The sequence below is a fragment of the Pteronotus mesoamericanus genome, unplaced genomic scaffold (assembly GCF_021234165.1).
Source record: "Pteronotus mesoamericanus isolate MK-2021 breed Mesoamerican mustached bat unplaced genomic scaffold, CSHL_Meso_final contig_2, whole genome shotgun sequence".
Taxonomy (NCBI): Eukaryota; Metazoa; Chordata; class Mammalia; order Chiroptera; family Mormoopidae; genus Pteronotus; species Pteronotus mesoamericanus.
In genome coordinates this window covers 14,866,725-14,887,273 of record NW_026555084.1, presented here as the reverse complement: position 1 = coordinate 14,887,273, position 20,549 = coordinate 14,866,725, and the positions used below count along the sequence as shown (strand labels likewise).

Genomic DNA, 20,549 nt, shown 5'->3' with positions numbered 1-20,549 from the left:
CCACCTCCCACACTTGGGTCACACAGGGAGCTGGGCAAAAGCAAGCAGGGGCCTTCAGTTCATCCGAGGCAGCAAGGAGGAGGGCCCCAGGAGGGCCCAGCGGCCTTGGATGTGCAGGTGGGCCCTCACACCAGAGTCATCCCAAATTCAGTTTCCCCCGAGTCTGAAAGCCCAGGACTTGCTTCCTTCCCTCTCATAGCCCATGGCTGGGAGCCAGGAGACAAGAGTGGCTGGTTCTATAAATGATGTCAACTGGCCAAACCTCAGCAAATCCATTCTCCTTGGTGAACTTCAGCTTCTTCATCTGTCAAAATAAAACAAAAATATGAGCCCTCTCTACTTCATAAAGCTGTTGTGAGGTTGCAGTGATCTTGGATGGGGCAATGTTTTGGAAATTTTAGAGTAATCTAGAAAAGCATGCGAAGATGTTAATGATCATTAAAATGCTCCTCATCAGCTCAAGAATACAATAGCTGTTATTTGTTAAGCCCTTATGTGCCAAGCCCACTGTGCTAAGAGCTTTACACATGTCATTTCATTTAATCTTATAATGATCCCCATTAAGAACATACTGTTCTTATCTCCTACATGCAGATGAGAAGACTGAGGATCAGAGAATGGGAGCGATTTGTCCAAGGCTCATGGCTAGCAGGCTGCTAAGCCATGATTCAGTCACAGCTTTTTTGGAATAAGGGCCTTTGGCCTTAGCCACCACTTTATTCTGAATTTATAGGGGAACACGTAGTCTGCCGACACCTGGAACGGGAGAGACGGTGGATGGAGGAAGGAAAAGAAGGGGCTACATGGGGCTAGGTCATTCCATAGTATCTTATTCTCATTGGTCTTGCTGCCACCTCTAATGGCAAGGGTTCCCCCCTTGTACAGATGACATAACTGAGGCTCAGAGACTGAAGTCCCTCGTCCAAGGTCACACAGTCAGAGTTGGAACTGAGACTATGATCACGTTCTTCTTGCCTCACAGGCTGGTTCATTCCTCTCTTAACTGTCCAGCCAGATGGTTATCCAGTTCTGTCCTGAACATCTCTAGGGACAGAGGAGACAGAAGTGACCTCAGGAGGATGGACTGGGCAGGGAAGGCTTCTCAGGGGTGGCAGCAGGAAGGAAGCTGGGTCTTGCGGGAGAGGAGAAATCGGGTGCTCTTGGGTCCGAGCCCACACTGGCCTTTCTGCTCCCTTGGGGAAGGGAGTGGCCCGAGTACCTTCTCTCTGCCTGGAGATCCGGAGGGAAGAGGCCTGTGGGGCTGCCAGGTTATTAGTGGATTAGGGCTTCCTTTCAAAGCTTCCTCCCATTACCGCCGGAGGATTATAAGCATCTTCAGACAATTACACCCGTCCTCTCACAATTATAACTGCCTCCCTCCAGTGCTCCCTGGCAGCTTTAAGTACGGGCCGTGACATCTTCTGCCTTGGACACCTACCACTTGGGGTGGGTGGGTACCAGGGACATTTCTCTAGGCCCTGAGTACCAGCTAAGCAGGGCAGAATGGGATCCTTGGCAGGCTGGATGGTCAGGAGGTACAGAGAGATGAGGTAGGCAGCAGCTCAAGTTCTCTGCCATCAGCTGCTGCCAACTTGGGAGAATATATGTGAGGGGGAGTGTCAGGTAGGGCTCATAATCAGGCCTCAGCCAGCACTACTTAGTCCACAGCTCACCAACAGAGCCCCACGCTACAGCTGTCTGCTCTGCAAAGCCTTAGCAGGTCATGCTGGAAAGGCTCATTGAGATTACTGTGTAGATAATCTTGTGGAGACCCTGAAGGCCAGAGATGGCAAGTAACTTGCCCAAGGTCACACAGTAAATCGGTGGCAAAGCCAGAGCTAGAACCCAGGGCCTCTGCCTCCCAGCTCAGCTGCCAGGCTCTGTGCTGAATGCTTTGTATGGGTAACTTCATTTCATTCTCTGAATAACCCTAAGAAGTTCATCCTTTTCTTATCTCTGTCTCACAGATGAGGAAACTAAGACAAACCGAGTTTAAGTGGCTTGTCAAAGTCTCAGGCCTGTGGGTGGAGGAGCTGAGATTTGAACCCTGGGAGGTCTGGCCCATGCTTTCCACCACCCTCTGTGCTGCCTTGTCTCCATGGAGACGAGGCAGCAGGCTGTGTTCTTCCACCCACCTGGGGCCAGGAAAAGGTTGTTCAGGCTCTGGGGGATGGTGGGGGATTCTGCCAAGCCGTTTCCCTCCCCCTTGGAGATACTCAGGGAGACCTGGCTCCTCCTTCACTCGTGGCTGTGGAAAAGCTACCTTCCGTCCTCTCCAGACCACTTGTCACAGGGGGCTTGGGGCATTGGGAAGTCACTGAGGGAGCCTCTGGGGTGGGGATGAGGGTGTGGAGCCGGCTGTCAGATGAGCCCTGTCCCAGCCACGTCTGTCTCGTGGAGGCCGAGGAATCCGTGCCCATGATAAGAGCTGACAGTGGTCCCTGGGCCAAGGACACGGCCCCTGATCCTCAGTCCTGTGGGAGAAAAGCCAGTCGGAGAGGCAGGGCGCCACCCACTTCTCCTCCCACGCCCGCACACTACACTGACCATAATAGGAGGGTGCTAGCGCAGGAGCAGGGCTCACAGGTTCCTGTGTGCCTCACCTGTGCCCTCACACATATGCACTCACACCCCGATAGACATGCCTGTAAACACACATGGTGTATACACACCGTGTTGTTATGCAAACACGTGTACACTCACATCTGCCCCCATGTGCACGCATGTGCATGCCCTCAGACACCCACACATCCATGCATGGGGTATACATCCACACACACCCTCCCACAGAGCGTCCTGACCCATGCCTGCCTAACTTTCACATGTATCAGATTTGCATACATAGCTACGGTCCCACCTGAAACATACGAGCACACAGACTCCGTCCCTTCAGTACAGGTTAAAGCATGCTCTTTTGTCCACTTTCCCTTGCTCACACACCTACACTTTGAAATCTCTCTTACATATGCACACATTTTCTTTTACAGGCATATCCCCTCTTGCACGCCCACTGTGACACACCTACGTTCAGACCGAACCACTTTCTGTCCTCCTTCCTTTTCCCATCTCTTTCTCTTTCAAACCCACCCACACAGTAATCCTAGCCTTTCTCTCTTCTCTCTCTTTCTCACCCACACAGTTTGTTTCCTGGTTTCCCACAGGCTGGCCTATAGCCATTTTCTTAGCACTTCCACTCCCCGGGCAGGCAATACCCACCCTGACGCCCACCCCCAGGGCCCCCTCTGTCCTCCCACCCCCACCCAGCCCCCGCAGGAGAGAACCTGCAGTGTCAGAGGGTTCTCTGTGATCCACGAGGCAGAGTAACCAGGGAGGGTTCGTCCCCTCTGTCACCCGATGGCTTGCACTCAGCCTGCCCACCAGGGATAGGGCGGGTCCTCAAAGCCCCCCACCTGCAGCTCTAGGCTCGGGTTCACATCAGCGCATTTCTGACTTCCTTTAGCAGAAATCTAAACACAGAAAGAACCTTGGCATACAAGACAGATAAAAGTAGAACCACCCTGGTGGAAAGGGTGGGGTACTTGAAACCCAGGGAAACTTTGGTGAAAACCCGGGCCGGCATTTTTTCCCAAGTGCAGTTTTGTTTCAAAATGGTTGGGAATGTGAAGGGTGCTTGTTGTCAGTCCTGTTTCAAGCCCACCAAGTCTCCCCTACACTGGGAGGGGGCACCGGGAAGTGCGAGTCTCGACTTTGAACAGCATCCCAGGTGATTCTGATGCTCACTGCTGCTGCCCCCGGGCCCTGCTGAGCTCGGTCTGAATGGGGTTTGGTTCAATGAAAAGAAGGGGAACTGCAGGCCAAGAGACACCCAGCATCACTGTCCTTGTTGCTGGCCCACCAGTTGAGTCAGGGCATGGCCCCAGGCGGCAGGGAGATGAAAACCTAATTTTGTCCCCATCTGCCTAAGTGCTACCACGGTTCTTCTAGTTGCTGGGGCCGGAGAGGGTACCGCACCTGGGGCTGGGGAAGTGGGAGGTGGTGCCAGTTCTACGGAAAGAATCACAAAGACAGATTGCAAAGGGCGGGGTGCGGAGGATAGAGAAAAGAGATGAGATAGATGGGGAGACAGGAAGAAACTGAGTGGAACAGAAAGCAGAAGGGCTTAGGGAACGACCTAGAGATATAAAAATGTGGAGGAAACAGAGAGGCAGACAACCAGGCAGCAGAGAGTGAGGCAGTGGGAGAGGAAAGAGTGAGAGAGAGGGGACCCTCCAGGAGACCGGGGGCCGAACTGGTGGGGGCGGGGCGGGACGGGGAGTCGCACCTCGGAGGGCTGGGCGGGGCGGTGGGAGGGGCGGCGCTAGGGCCCCGAGGAGTGGCCAGCAGGAGCGCGGCTTGTCGCCCGCCCAGCCCTCTCGGCTCCGGCTCCCGGTCCCCGAGCAGCCCGCTAGGCGGTGGAGGTGGCTGCAGCGACGCGGGGCGGGGTGCCGGGTGCGGGCGGGAGTGGCGGGGGTCTCGGGGCGGGGCGCCCTGACGGACGAGGCCAGGTGCGCAGAGGTGGCGGCGCCAGCGAGCTCGGGGACCGCGCGCAGAGGCTGGAGGTGAGTGAGGGTCGCCGGCCGGCGGGGGTGCCGGCACCGATCGCACCTCGCTCCTTCCCACCTGTGCTGTTCCGGCACCGCCTGGATGGAGGTGGCACCTCTTGGCTCTGGTCCGCACATGAAGATTGACCTTGGCCAAGTTGTCGCTCCTCTCTGGGCCTCAGTTTCCTCATCTGTATGGTAGGGTGGGGGGCGGACCGGAGAAATCTCGAGGCTCCGGAGCAGCTCAGGAGAAGGAGGTCGCCCGGGAAGCTACTCCCCGGGGCTGCGTGGGCGCTCCAGAGACCGGGGCGGGACCGGGGCTCCGATCCGGGACCGGGGCTGCCCCGGGCTCAGGGGTGGGCAGCAGCCGCAGGTCTGCGCCCCCCAGCCCGCTCTGGGGAAGATCGGGCCACCAGGGCTCAGGAAAACGGCGGGTTGGACTCTGCCCAGGGTTGACCAACATGGGCGCCTGTGGGGCAGCGGGACGGCATGTGCTGAGCCCGCGGCCCCCCTTCCCGCGGGCGGGGCGACCGGCGCGGGGTTCAGGCTGTGCAGGCGAGACACGCAGGACGCGGAACCGTCCGACCGCGGGGCCCGCGGGGCCCGCCGGGAAAGTCGAGGCCTTTCCTGAGCTTCTAGGGCAGAGGGGTAACTGTCCTAAGGGCTTCACACCTAATTCTCACATCGCTACCCTTTCCCATTTACCAGGTGAACACGGAGGTGACGTGAGCGGAGGGTGGGGCTCCTTTCTAACCACCACACTGTGGAATCGGGGGACCCCATTCAGAGCCCTGACAAGACTCCCCCCTGCCCCAACACACACACCATGTTCCATGTCTGGGTTGTCTGCAAAGGAGAGAGCAAGCAGGGAAGCAGCACCTGTCCCACTCCCGACCCTATCCTGAGTGGCAGGTGGCACTGGAACAAACTTGCTGTGTGATCTTGGGGCAAGACCCCTGCCCTCTCTGGCTCCCAGCGGGAGGGTGGAAAAGGGGCCCCCAAAGAGGACGCATGCGTTGGAGACAGCAGTGCTTGTGGTAGCTGTAGGGGCAGTCAGAGCGTGTCCCACCCCATGATGCTGCAAGGTGTACAATGAGGCAGGATGCTGATGAGAGGGACCAGGATATGCTGGAGAAAGGGACTGGAATCTGCCGAGGCCAGCCCGCCTGTCACCAACCCCAGCCCTGGCCCCCATCTTGTGCTAGAGCAGAGCCACCAACAAACCGATGACCTCCTCTTCCCACCACCTCCCATAAACCTCAGGCAGTGGAGCAGGACCCCTCAGGGAGCTGAAAATGCCCTGCCACTGGCAGGCTGTCCCCTGCCCCTGTCTTCGTATGAGACCTTGGGTTGGCTCCTCCTCTGGTTCTCAGTTTCCCCATGGTACAATGAGGAGGATGGGCTAGGGTCACTCTAGTTGGGTACTCAGAGAACTCCCCAAAAGCAAAGTGTTTGCAGCTCGGCCACCCAGGCTCCCTCACCACTTTTCAGGCTGCCCCCACTTTGCAGGCCACGGGCCAGCTCTCCCCCCACCCCGTCCCCCTATCCCAGACTAGTATCTAAATTAGGCTGTGCTTGGAATCAGCATTTACATGGTTAATAGAGGCCTTTGAATCCTACTCCCACCCCCACCCCTTGTTAGCTATTGCCCTTCCCCGAAGGAAGGAAGGAAGGAAGGAAGGAAGGAAGGAAGGAAGGAAGGAAGGAAGGAAGGAAGGGAGAAAGAAAGAAAGAGAAGGGAAGGAAGGGAGGGAGGGAGGGAGGGAAAGAAAAGAAAAACAAAACCCTGTCTCAGTCAGGGGCCTGGTTCCCAACTGATCCCTAGCTTCTTCAGTCAGCATTTTACCTAATCTCTCTGTTTTGGAGTTGGGGAAACTGAGGCTGGAGCGGAGGAAGAGATTTGCACAGGGTGATTCTGTGCGTAGAAGGCAGCAGAGCTGTCTTTCCGTGGGACAGCCATTCCTTGATAAGTGGGAGGGGGCACATATAGCAGAGGAGCCTTCTCTCCACCTCCTTCCTCTTCACCCGCACCCCCATTGCTCCACGGATGGCATGCATTCCCCTGAGCCCTCCTCACCGCCCCGGGGGAGTCGGCTGGGCCGGGTCAGCACGCCCCCTCCACCTGCCAGCGCTATCATCCCACACGGTGGAACACACCTCCAGGCCTAGGGGCCTGGCCTGGGAGGCACCTTTCCCTTCAGAGCAGCTCCCAGGCTTCCAGACATGAGCTCATCGGAGCTGCTGATGCCAGGAAGGGAGGGACTGAGGGGGAAGCAGGCAGGGCTGTCCAGATTGGGGCACTGTGGGCCCCCGGGGAAGTGGAGGGGTGCAGTTGTGGAGGGCTTGCAGGCTCGGGCCCCCCTCATAGTGTGGCAGCAGGGACAAGACAAGCCAGCAGAGGGTCAACTGGGATGGAACGGGGACAGGCTGCAATGCGAAGAGCTAGGTGCTTGGCCAATCTCTGCCTCATGCCTGCTGTATGACCTTGGGTGAATCCCTTGCTCTCTGTGGACCTCAGTGTCCCTGGCTAGCGATGGGTGGAGTGGGTCTTTAGGCACTGGGGTACAGTCGGGTCCTTGCCCTCAAGGAGTTGCATTTTAATTGAGATAGTCAAGAAAAAGGGAAGCAAAGAAATCAGCAAGGTGATTTCAGAAAGATAAAAGTGGCATGAAAGCCAGCAAGCCATGGGGCCAAGAGGAAGCTACTCTGTGCTGGTGGCTGGGGAAGGACTCTCTCTGGAGGTGACCCTGGAGCAGAGAGGCCTGAATGCTATTTGAAGGCATGACCGTGGCTGATTCATGGAGGAGGCATGACCAGAACTTTGGTCTAAGATGATGGGAGGGAGTCGGTTGGGAGGAAGGTGTTTCAGAGGATGGTAAAAAGTGTGAACTAGGAACTGGGGGTATGGAATGGGGACATCGGCTGTGGTTGTGACAAGGCCTTCATCCCTTAGTGGCTCAGGCTGCAGACACAAAGGAGCCAGGGGCCCACGATCGGGTTGGATGGGTGGCTGGGCTCTGCTGAGTTAGTCCAGTGTGTATGTGAGCTCAGAGTTCTTTTTGAACTGTCCCTGGACACTGGGGCTTAGTTGCCACCCAGGGTGGCCAGAGAGGAGTCAATATGGGGACAGCCTCCTGGCCCTGTAATTCCAGAGGCTTACAAAAGCCCTCTCTCTCCAGAATGAAATCTTTACCAACTGGCCACTGCCTGAAATTCCACCATCCTAGCTTCATCTTTTCCATTTGATGAAGCCGTATAGTATCATACTGTGTGACCCTACACTACCCTGCCCCGCCTCCCAGGGCTGCGACAGACATACCAAATTCACTCTGTTCCCGAGCTCCCTGCTTCCTGCGAGGCTGATACACAGATTCTGCGGCTGGAACCCAGGGTTCTCCTCCTGGCTATCTCGGCAATCTTAAGCATGTTATATAACCTCTCTAGGCTTCTGTTTTCTCATTATAAGATAGAAACAATAGACTTTATCTTGTACTGTTCTGAAAATTAAGTGAGATAATAAATGCTAAAGAAAACCCTATTACTCATTAAATAGTATTATCATGTTTTGATCTGTGTTAAAATAGCAAGCCCTTGAGGAGATAGACACCTATTCACTCAAGGCTCATGTCTCCGTATAAATTACTTTCTGATGTTTGGCCAGGAACAGGTTTTAAGGGCGGGGGGATGGGCACAGCGTGGTGGAAAAGGGCCTGGCCTGGGCTTCAGGAATAGACACTCGAACCTTTCAAGTCTTAGCTAACTGGCTGGTGGTCTTGGTCACATTACTTGCTTCCTCTGGGACTCAGGCCTCTGTTCTGAGCTGCTATGAAATGGGCTGAGAAGGATATGTGGGGGTCATGGGGGTGAAAGAGATCAGCGGACTCCAAAAACATGGGGCCAGCAGGAAGGCTATCACCATAGTGGGTCAGAAAGGGAGGGGGTGGGTGAGCCCCACCAACAGAAGAGTGGGCTGACCTGAGACTGGCATTTATCTTCTGGGATAACGTCTCTTGGAGACTAAGAGTGTTCAAAAGATAAGAGCTGGTGCTTCAGAAAAATAGTTAACGTTTATGGTTATTTACTATGTGCCGGGGGGGTTCAAATTTCTTTACATGTCAACAGCTACATGAAGTATGTACTGTTATTATCAGCATTTTACAGATGGGAAACTGAGGCACAGAGAGGTCATGTGAGCTTCCCAAAGTCACACAGCTGGTAAGTGGCCGGATTCAACCTAGGCCGTCTGGCCCCGAAGTCCATATGCTACTACTGCACAACATAGTCTCTCATGCTTTAGATAGATTGTCAGAGGCTCAGAGGGGCCAAGCCACCTGCTTAAGGACACATAGCGCTCCTCTTTGGTCCTCGTCATCTCTGTGCCTCAGGTCCTAGAAGGAGAAGCTTCACAGGGTCTGGGGGTCTGGGGTCTGGGATTCTGAGGTCGGCCCTTGAGCCAACTCAGCCTCTTTTCTTCCCCCGCCCTCCCCCCCAGGAGTAGGTCTGGGAGGCTCGAGGGTGCCCTGGGAGTGCTGTGGGCACGGGAGATTCTGCCAGGGCCTGACGAGTGGGCGTTATTAGTGTTGTGGGGCTTGAGTGGATCCCAAGAGCCTGAGTTGTTATGAACTCCCATGGAGTCTGGCGTGTCTCCCATCACTGTACACATGGGGGAAACTGAGGTCAGAGAGTCCAGGGACAGGCCCACGGTCATAAGCAGGGGGCACCCTTTTTCCCGGGGTCTCCTGCCCCGCCCCGAAGCTGCTTAGTACTTGTGGGCACCATGGGGAGTGGGGCTTGGGGACCGTACCACCCATCTGCAAGGTGGCCCTGGTCTCAGCCAAGACGCAATTCCTGCTGTGGGGCCCTTGAGAGGGCACTTGGAGTTGGGGGATGGAAAGGGTGCTGATTAAAAAATAGAATGTCACGCGCATGGGGAGCATGCGTGCTACCACCCAGCCGGTGCCAGTTGGCTCCCCCGTGCCCAGCTGCCAGGTCCCACTCAGGGCTCCCGCCGGGGGCCCCGCCCACCCCACCCTGGCTCGGCCTGAGGCTGAATGCACCCTCTCCTCTCCCTTCTCCATCGTGCCCAGCCTCCAGGCAGATGGCACCCTCTCTGAGCCCACCCAGGGCCTGAAGCTCAGCAGTGGCTTTAGCTGTGCCAGAGGCAGGGGGTGGGGGGAGGCATCACCACGCACTGGCTGTGTGGCCTTGAATGAGACTCTTTCCCTCTCTGAGCCTCAGTCAAGGACAGTGATGCTACCAGTTAAAGCTCCTTCCAGCTTTCAGAGGCTTTCTCAGCTGCCACCTCTCATATAGATGTGACCAACAGTGCAGGAGGCCCCATTCAGAGAAGATATGTGACCAAAAAGCCACGCAGATGGAGTGTAGCAGGCAGAGGGCTACATACCCAGCTAATCTTGCAAATCCCAGGCCTACACAACTTCTCCAGGGCAAGTGATGTCATTTGGAAGCACAGAAGTGAAGGCTTTGCGGTAGTAATGTGAGCAATGCTTTTATTCCTTTATTCCCTCATTCAGTCAGCAAATATTTATCGAGCCCCAACTATGGCGTGGGGGCAGAGACGCAGCAATGAAATGACAACCCAGGTCCCTGCCCTATGGAGGCTGCTTACCATCCAGCAGGGCAGGCTCGTGCTAAAACAAATAACGATGGAATTACAAATCTGATGAGAGTTTGGAGGAGAGGCAGAGGGTGTATGGCACAGGAATGTGACCTCTGAGGGCAGAGAGGCCCTCCCTAGGCCTGTAAACAGTCCTGAAGGATGCAAGGTATGGTCAGAAAGGGACACCGGAGGGGTGAGGGGAGAAAGGAGTCTAGGCAGGAGCAGCAGCCAGTGCAAAGGCCCTGAGGTGAGAGGTGCTGGGCCCTGTCTGAGCACTTGAGGCAGGGCCAGCATGGCCGGTGGGTCGAGCACCCTGAGCCTAGGGGGGAAGGGACAGCGGGGCGTCATGCGGGACCTGGAGTCTGCTAAGGGGCTTGAGGCTGGTCCGAGGAAGGAGAAGCCGTTCCTACTGCTGGTTTGGGAAACTGGTCCTGCCTCCCTTCTCTCCTTTCCCCTCGGATGTCCATCCCGATAGTGCCGCCCATGGGCCCCTCTGCCCTCCCCCAGACGCTTCACCGATGGCTGAATGCAGAGTGCTTGGGCCATCTCATCCTCTCCATTGATCTTGTTTGCATTTTTTGTTTTGTTTTTTAAGATTTTATTTATTTATTTTTAGAGAGGGGGAAGGGAGGGAGAACGAGAGGGAGGGAAACATCAATGCGTGGTTGCCTCTCAAGCATCCCACACTGGGCCTCCCCGCACCCCACAACCCAGGCATGTGCCCCACCTGGGAATCGAACCAGCAACCCTTTGGTTTGCAGGCCGGCACTCAGTCCACTGAGCCATACCAGTCAGGGCTTGTTTGCGTTTTAATGGCCACCTGTTGCACCCTGCCTTCCAGGAGGGTTGGGTCCATCAGTCCTCACATGCAAGCTGGCCAGGGCATGCTCTTGTGCAGGGCGCTGTAGTCATGCAGGCTGAGGTGCCTCTGTTCAGGTGAACCCTTATTTCCTTTTATTCCATGTGGGAGCCTGTGGACCCAGGAGGTTCAGCTTTTGGCTCAATAAAGACCTGCCCCTGAATCAACTCCCACTGCCTGTAATTGCTGCCTGTCTCTTATTCCACTTCAGACACCTTCATTCAACCCCAAAGGCCCCCTGGGACCAAGCCCTCAGAGAAATCAGGCCTGTGTTCTGAGCCCAGCTCTGCTATATGCTCTTGGCACATCCCTTTTCTTCTCTGGGCCTCAGTATCTCCACCTGTTTTATAGAGAAATACTCTAGTTTTTCTACTCAATGTATGGCCCAGGGAGGTAATATCAGCATCACCCAGAAGCTTCTTAGATATGCAGACTCTCAGGCCCCACCCCAGACTTCCTGAATCAGAATGTGCAATTCAAGACCATCCCTGAGTAATTACTATGTCCGTTACAGTATGAGAGGCACTCTTCCAAATCAGTCATTTTTAAACTGAGAAAAAAATTAACATCAAAAGCTATAGAATCTTCTCTCTCCAAACTTTTACATATGAAACACAGAAGAGGGGAGGCAGCCATTATGTATTTACCCATCACATGACAAGGAAGCAGCGGGGCGGGGAGGGGCAGGTTAGAGAATTGGGTTTTATTAGGCTGGGAGTCTGAAGGGAGGGGGAAAGATAAAGCAGCTCTGGTGGAAGAAGGGGGTGCCCCGTCTTCTCAGGCCTCTCCCTCGCCCCTTGAGCGCCCCTGACCAGGAGCCTCATCAAGCCTTTCAGCTCTGACGACCAGGGCCCTCTGTCTGCAGGGTTTGGAAGGACATGCTGGGAGGGAGGGGGCTTGATGGTCCACAGCCTAGCAACGTCTTTCCCTGCTCGTCCCCATCTTGAGGTCCTGCTCTCTTCCCCGTGGAATCCCTGAAAGGGTAGCCGGTGCTATTCTTAGCATGACAGTAGCGAGAAGAGAACATGCTAGTGCATTATTTATGCCTCTGAGTCAACAGGATTACATTCAGGGCTCCCGGAACATGACCCTCCCTTCGTCGCTGCCTTGGCAGATAGAGGGCACTTCCCAGGAACCATGACCCATCCCTTCTGGACCTGACCATTCCTGCTCAGGGTCTCTGGCCCCCCAAACTGGGAAATGGGTCATGAAATACAACGGTAAGCTAGGACTAGCAGAGAGTTGCTTTGGTGATGTCATGTCTTCATTCATCAGCACATTTTTATTGAGCATGTATTGCACGTGGTAGGTATGGGGACGCTGATGGCTGAGACAGAATCCTGCCTTCCAGGAGCTCACACCTTAGCCTGCGAGCCAGGGGTGTTTGTTTCATCATCACAAGAGAGCATCTGCCAGGCATGAGGCCAGGAACTTAGCACCTATGCGACCTACTCCTCATAATCGCCCTGCAGGGTAGGAAGTAGGAGACTCTTACGGAAGAGTAAACGGAGGCTCGGCATATACGAGGCTTGCTAAAGGTCACCATTGCTAGTGATTAGCTTAGCTGGGACTTGAACTCGGGTTGCCTAGAACAGAAGGACCAGTCCAGGGCAAATGGCAGATGGAGTGTTAGGGCTTTGGAAACCATGCCCTGCCCAGTGAGGAGACCCTTTTAGGACGGGAAGGGCATTAAATGGCTGAGGCTGGCCTGTTCTCTGTGAACCTTGAGTCATTGAAGAGGTCATGCGTGTCCAGAGTTTTTGTAAACCTGGAATAAAAGGACAGTACGCTGTGGGCAGGAAGTCAGAATCATATAGGAGGAGGTGACAAGGCCCGAGGCGGCACATCTCGTGAGGCTGAGGCAAAGACCTGAGTCCTGTAAGATGCCCTTGGCCTTTCTGGCTGCAGTTTCCTGGTCTGTCAAATGGTGTAACGATCTCTCTCTGCTCCTGTCCCTGATGGATGCAACAGCGCTGGGAAAACTATATTAAAATGTTGTGCGTATTCCAGGGACGGTATATAATTAGTGTATGTATTTATGTATATAAGTATACAGGGTCCGGCACAAATAATGCCCCTTTTTTTAATTACAAAATCATAAGCATGTAATCCTGTAACGTAACACTATCACACTGAAGCACACCATATGACATCTTAGGTAAGATGTTCAAATTAAAACTATAAGTTATTACACTGATATTATTACCCTACCAACCTCACTCAAGCAGGCATTACTCCTGCTGGACCTTGTACTCTCTTAAGTATATTTTTTGTTAACATTACGCATTTCCTCTATGTTAATCTGCTTATTAACACATTTGTGAAATTATGGGCCCGAAAGCCTCAGGGAAGCTGTTCACATGCATATTCTGTGGTCCTGGGTCTGGGGCGGAGCCCAGGAATCTGCATTTTGGACATACGCCCCGATGGATTCCGGAGCACCGCAGGTTTGGCACCAGATCAGGAACAGTACTTGCCTAGGGCCTTGCAGTGAGTTGCAGACTAAAATCCAGGCCTGTGGCACTCAGCCCGCCCTTTCCTCCTACTCTCCAGCTGCCTGGAGCATTCGAAGGGGATGGAGCCAGGGATAGAGATGACTGCAATGAGCAAGGATGCTGGTAGCAGCTGATAGCATTTACCGTGCTGCGTTAAACACTTTACATGGCTTTTCCATTTAATTGCAGTAGTGGTAGAAAAGGGGACATTCTCCACAGCAACAGGATCCCCTGGGACATTTGAGCATCAGGTGGCAGATTTTAATGTACCCCTGGAAAAGGGACACCATGACTGAGACGCAGAGATGCTGGAGAATTGAATTTGAAACCACATCATGGAGCACTTAACCATTCCCCATTAACACGTGCCCTCCAGCCAGGGGTTGCCCAGTAACTCACTCACCTGGAGACAGGGCAGTCTGGCAGGAGGGAGATACCTGTGCTCTCCCACAAGGTGTGTACTTGCTGCATGTGCGTCCATGCCAGCCTGCCACCTGAGTACCTGTGTGCCTCCACGTGCCTGTGGGTGTGTGCACACACTCGTGTGTGGGTTGTGGCGGCTCCGTGTGTGCACATGCACACTCTGCTTCCTACAGTGCAGGTGTGAAGCGAGCAGCACCTCTGTGCATGGGTGGGTGTGCAGGGGAAGATGTGCTCCTTCCAGCTAGGCTCTCACCAGCACGTGGAAGCTACTGAGAATGTGTGTGCTGCAGGGTGTGTGTGTGTGTGTGTGTGTGTGTGTGTGTGTACATGCAGGGGGATCCCTGAGATCTCAAAGGCAGGGGTAGGAGGGCCATTAGAGAGCCTGTTCTCCTCATTCATGTCCCACCTCCACATTATGTGCACCATCCTCAAACCTGCCAGGCTTGAGTGCCCCTTGGGACCTTAGTACTAGCTCTGCCCTCTGCCTGGTCTCTTTCCCTAGACACTCACATGCTTCATTCCCTCCCTCACCTTCCTCACTTCTTTACTCAGATGTGACTTCTCAGTGATGCCTACTTTGATTACCATGTTTACTTTTGCACACCCCTCCTTCCTGTATCTCCCATCCCTGCTTTATTTTTCTCTATAGCATTTACCACCTGACTCACTTGTCTAGGTACTCATCTTGCTCCTCTACTAGAATGCGGGCAGGGATTGTTGTCTGTTTCTCTCCATGGCTGTGAACAGCGCCTGGCCCATAGTTGGTGCACAATAAATATCAGTTGAATGAATGAGTCCATGAACCCCCTAACGCACTTATTTTCTTTAGGCTGTTTAACTTTTGTTACTAAAATATCTACTTTTACCTCTCCCTGAGCAGGATATACCTTTCACAGCATTGTGTGTTTATTATGCTCCTTTCCCAATATACTTGTGAAATATACATAACTAACTATTAAGATATTGATTATCAGGGTACCACCTAAATCCTTTTGCTTCCACTAGAGGTGTGGGGTCACCGTTCTCTAGGAATCACTGTCCAGGCTGGTTGTGTCTTAGAACACATGAACAAACCAAAGCCAGAAGAGGGTCAGGAATTAGTCCAATGTCTCACCCGGTTTGTGACAGGGCGCACACTGGAACCGAAGCCCCTGATCTCCAGTCTTCTTTTGCAGCTTTAGAGGCAAGGGGAATGCGGGGTTGGATGATTCAGCCTTTTCTGTGGCACAGACTTCTGCTGGAGGAGAGCCAGACAGGTCTGGTAATTGTAAATGGCACAGGGGGCATGGCAGGGTCAGCAGCCTCTGGCACGCCCAGGCCCTCGGTGCCCTCCTGGCTACAGGTCTGTGTACCCAGCAATGGCAGCACACCTCGGCTGTACCTCCCCTCCCAGGAGTCTTGGACCTGGGCGCTCACATCTAGCAAGAGGCAGACCTGGGATTCGAATTCTGCTCTCTCTGCTACAACGTACTGGCTGGACATTGACGCTGGGGTCCCCTTGCAGAGAGGACCCTGGGGGCTGAGGGAGTGAAGGTGAGCGTAGTTGGGCTGTGCCTGATGGGGCCAAGCCGGAGAGAGACCAGACCCAGGGAGGGCTGGAGAAGGGAGGCAGACAGACAGAGCCCTAGCCTGGCAAAGTTATGCAGAGGCGTGTCCGTGCAAAAGGCTGCGTTAAATCCCCCTCAGGTGTGCACAGTGCTGTATACTATAGAAATCATTTCTGCTTCTCATTTGCTCAGCAGTGGCTCTGCCAAGCAGATACCATCTTGTTTCACTGATAAGGAAGTTGGGACTCAGAGAGGGGGAGTGATTACTAAAGGTTGCACAGGACGCCTTAGGGACAGGCTGCAACCCTGGTTGGATTTGGTAAAGAAGGGCGCTCTGGGAGGGGCGGAAGGCAGGCCGGCTGGATGAACCTGGCAGTGAGAAGCAGGAGAAAGCCGGCAAACAGCTCCCTGGGCAAATAACCTCGGTGACTCACAAAATCTTGCTGAGCCCCAGCTCCCTCATCTGTACAATGGGCATTACAGTACTCTCAGTTCACCGATTGTGAAATAAAACAATACAATAATGATAATACTGAAACTAAAGCTGGGAACCTAAGCAACCTGAGTAATAAAAGCGAAGTGCACCTGGCCTCTGACAAGTTTGCCTACCAAGGCCACCTGCCGTGACCGAGGGCTGGATTCCCAGGCCTCCTTTGGCAGATGCCAGGGAGCCTGAGTCCCAGAGAGAGAGAGCACAGCCTGCAGGAGCTGCAAGGGGTGTAGGGGGCGGGGCTGTATGTCCCAGAAACGGCGGGTGAGGACCCCTCCGGTCCCGGCGGGCAGGCGGGCAGGCGCAGCAGGGCGGCACAGCCTCAGCCCCCGACGGGCTGCCTGCGCTGTCTGGCCGCGCTGCGCGCTCTGACTCCACCCTGCCTGGGACGTCATTACCATTCCTCCTGCGTTTTCCCCCCCGGTTATTTATTTTTCTGTGCGGAAGGAATGTGGGGAATTTACCACAGGGCGCTGGCCTTCGCTTTTGGCTGCTGGGCGGCTCTTCTATAAGAGGGAAGCGGCCGAGACAGATGGCTGAGGCTGCGGAGGCGGAGGTGGAGGCGGCGGAGGGTCCCAGCTGAATCAGTGGCCCCGGGAGCGGGGTGGTTATGTAACCCGCCAGGAGGCTCATGGCAGACCGCACAGTGCTCAGGGCCTCTGGGCGTGAGCCTGGCGGTGTCGCAGGCCCATTGGAACTCCACGTGGACCAGCCCATTCACCCTCAGCCTCTGGGAAAGCCCAGCTGTGTGTTCCTCTGACAGGTGCCTTTCTGTCCACCTGGTCTCCAGACAGGTCATGGGTGGGATGTGAGTAATGGGGTAGAGTGCGGTGGGGGATCACCTGGAGCCCCCCAGCCTCTGCTGGAATGTCCCATTATTTGGAATGCCTCCACATCTCTCTCTCTCTCCTTCTCTCCAGTCTATCTGTCCTTCCTCTCTCTCTTCTTTCCCATCTCTCTCTTTCTAATGTTTGTTTTTTATTGCATTTTTTTCCATGACCAATTATCCCCCTTATACCCTCGTCCACCCCCACGCCCCCACTTCCGCAGTCACCGCACTGTTGTCCCTTCCCGAGCTCTTTTCCTTTTTCATTCCCTCCCTCCACCCACCAACGCCCCTCCCCACCCTGTGGCTTTCTGCCTGCTCTCTCTCTGTGAGTCTGTCTCTATTTTGCTTGTTCAGTTTATTCATTAGATTCCACATATAAATGAGACCGTGGGATACTTGTCTTTCTCTGGCAGGCTTATTTCATTTAGCATCATGTTCTCCAGGTCCATCCATGCCGTCATAAATGGTAAAATTTTCTTCTTTTTTATGGCCGAGTAGTAGTCCATTGCGTAAATGTCCCATAGGTGGTTTATCCTCTCCTCTACTGATGGACACGGGCTGCTTCCACATCGTGGTGACTGTAAATAACGCTGCAATGAGCGTAGGGGTGCATGTACTCTTTTGAATAAGTGCTCCAGGTTTCTTCCACGTCTCCGTCTTCCAGGACCCAGGGCATAGGCACCCCCTCCAAGAATACTTCCCAGATTGCCTCATCCTAATTCATCTCAGCCCTTAGGCTCTATAGTCTCCCACCACTCCATGGAATATTCTGACCCTTAGGTCATCTCCCTCTTCACCTACAGACTTGCTGCTCCCTCCTTCTCCCCCTACCCTCCCCCCACTGGCCCCGGTCCCCACGAACCCCCCTGTAGATCCCTGATGCAGCATCCAGACAGAACTGGGATCCAGATGAGTCTAGAATTCACCTCCCTGGACGCAGGTGGATTTGGACTGTGGGAATGCTCATCCTTCAGCCATTTATCCAGTCAGCACTTACGAAACCCCTGCTGGGTGATGGCCTCGGCCGAGCCTGGGGCATTAGAGAGGATGGAGACCAGCTGCTGTCCCCGGCTGCCAGAGGGCCGAGAGGAGGAGATGCATCTTTGTAGAGGGCCCAGAGTGTGCCAGGCCCCAGGCTGGGGGCCGGGGACCCGGACATGGCCGAGGCCCAGCCCTGGCCTTGGAAGAGGCATAGTTTAGGGGAAACCATCACCACCCCGCCCTGGTTTGCCACCTTTTTGTCGCCTGGATTAAGTGTTTCCTCTGGAAGGGCGGGTGCGGCAGTAGTTCTGCGTTCCCAAGGCTCCCGGGGCTGGAATGGTGGAAGCTGAGGCCATTAGGGAGGGCTTGGTGGGGGGGAGAGGGTGGGGGGCAGGCTGAGCAGGGCTGGGCTGAGAGCGGGGAGCCTGGGTCTGACCTTGCTCTCAGTGAACTGGCCCGCTCCAGTTTCCTGTGCACCTGGGGATGAACCTGCTTCTCTCTGCATCACCATTTCCAAGTCCCTGAAAATCTTGTTGTAGATTAATGTTTAGGTCGGCAGTGAGCCCTGCTTGTGGCCTACAGGGATAGCTGCCAGCCAAGGCCAGAGCGAACTTGGGAGCCCTTGTCTTAGGTTCCCCTCAACCCAACCATTCTGTTCTGCCTAATCTCAACCCACCGTCAGCAGGGAGATACCAGGAGTTGGGCCAGGCCTGGCTTCCTTCCCCTCCAGCTTTGGTTTCTGAGCTTTCTCAACCTATTGTCTCTGGCATCCACTCTTCCTGCTCTGAAGCCCCTAGGCCAGGCTGAGCAGGGGAGGAGCACTGATCTAGGAGTCTGAATGGATTTATAAGGACTTCCTGGAGGAAGTGGCAGTGGAGCTGGGCCTGGGACAGTGGGTGGGGAAATGAGTGAGCTTTGTGGGCAGAGCTCTTCAGGGGGTGGTGCCCAGGCTTGGGGATCAGTCAGACTCCCAGCTCCAACTCCACTCAGCCTTCCCCTTGCTGGCTGTGGGACCTGGCATGAGTTCGCTAATTCTCCGGACCTCGTTCTCCTCACCTGTCATACGGAGGTAAGGGAGCCTTCCTTATGAGTTGCTGTGAGGAATCGACATGCTAAATCCTTAGCTTGGCAGCATCTGGTGCTCCTCACATGTTGGCTGTTGTCATCCTCATCGACTTCCTTCTTCTGTGGGCACCATGGAAGGTGTGGGGGGCAAGGGAGCAATGCACTGGCAGCCCCCACCCCCAGCTTCCTGGGGGAAAATTAGAGTCAGTCCCATATTGCTGCAGAGCAAGACATTGGGAGGCGGCAGCCTGGCCCACAGGATGGGCACTGGACTTGACCCTGGGCCACCCTAGGTTTGAATCCCAGCCCTGCCTCTGACTAGCTGTGCTACCTTAAGCAAGTCACTTCACCCCTCTGAGCCATTTCTTCTCTGCCACAGAGAGGAGGGGCCTGCTGACCTCAAGGATTGCTATAAGGGCCTGGCTTGCGGTGAGCACAGCCTGAAGCATCGCTCTCAGTAAAATGAATAATGTGCAAAGTAATGAGGTAATTGAACATTGCAGATAAAACATTGGTGTCGGGGAGGCTTTTGGAGGATTGGTGGCATTTGAGTTGGCTGGGAAGGCTGGGGCATGTAGAAGGATGTGAGACAGAGATGGGTTCCAGGGGAGGTGTCTGTGCAAACGCCACAGCAGAGGCAGGAGCTCACAGCGCAGGCGTGGGAGCCACAAGCCGTTGGACTCCCTCTGGCCGTTGCCGAGTGCACTGGGAACAGGGTAGCCAGCAAGTTCTCGGGCGGCCCTGACGTCAGGGGTTCTGAATGCCACCATGAGGGCTTGCCGCTTGATCCTCCACGTCCTGGGGAAGCAGGAAAAAGGCACGAGGATGAATCTGGCCGAGTGGGGCGGGTAGATTGGCGGGGGAAGAGACTGGGGGCGGAGAGGCCATTTAAAAGGCTGTTGCAAAATCAGTTCTGCTGATAAAGAGCTGGGCTGAGTCATCTGTGGAGGAGAGAAGTCATATCCAGCTCCTCAGCGTTGCTGTCGATGTGGGATTTTCCTTTTTGTCAGTGAGGTGATTGGCTGCCTCTCCCAGAGGCTTTGAGAACCGAGGCCGGCTCAGCACCCAAGGGGAAACTGGGCTGCAGGGAAGCCCCAGCCAGAGTGAGTAAGATGAGCGCTCAGAGGTGCCTTTGTGACTTGGGGGGTGTGGCTTAGGGCCTGTAGCATCCCTCCCTGGTCTCAGTTCCCCTCTGGGCATCCAGGGAGATGCCTATGGTGACATCTGTTGGCCTTGTTAGGGGCAAGGCTGGAGCTGGGTCTGGGGCTCCCCACTCTTGTTCCTATGCATGGCTCATGTTCTGGCAGCCCTTCCCACCTTAGTCTGAATTACTCTCCTCCTGAGAGGAGGTCTGGCAGTCTGCCGGGACTCAGTCAGGTTGCACTCACCAGGACTTTGGCACGGACGGAGAACTCTCCAGAGAACGGAGGCTGTGTCATTTCCTCCTTTCAGCCGGGAGGACATGGGACAGGGGCTGGCAAGGTAGCCAGACCATTACTCAGGCCAAGTTCATCTTCCTGCCCCCAGCTGAGCCAGAGGTTGTGCAGTGGCCAGCCATTGGTTTCTTCCTGACCCCACCAGGGGGGCAGTTTACCCAGCCTGTTTACCTGTCCCGTTGCCAAGACTCCCAAGTGGCCAGAGGGGTCTGCCTCCAGCCAGTCTCTATTCCTACCTCTGGCTCCCCGTCCTCCCCACCCCC

The 20,549-nt window shown here is 54.9% G+C and overlaps 1 protein-coding gene across 1 annotated transcript in view; it reads left to right on the top strand.

Moving 5' to 3' along the window:
- Nucleotides 1-4,499: 4,499 nt before the first annotated feature.
- SYNPO (synaptopodin) overlaps nt 4,500-20,549 on the top strand; it is a 30,383-nt gene continuing 14,333 nt past the window's right edge. Inside the window, exon 1 of the mRNA XM_054568173.1 lies at nt 4,500-4,559. The gene's annotated coding sequence lies outside the window, so the exon portion shown is untranslated. The remainder of the gene's footprint in view (nt 4,560-20,549) is intronic.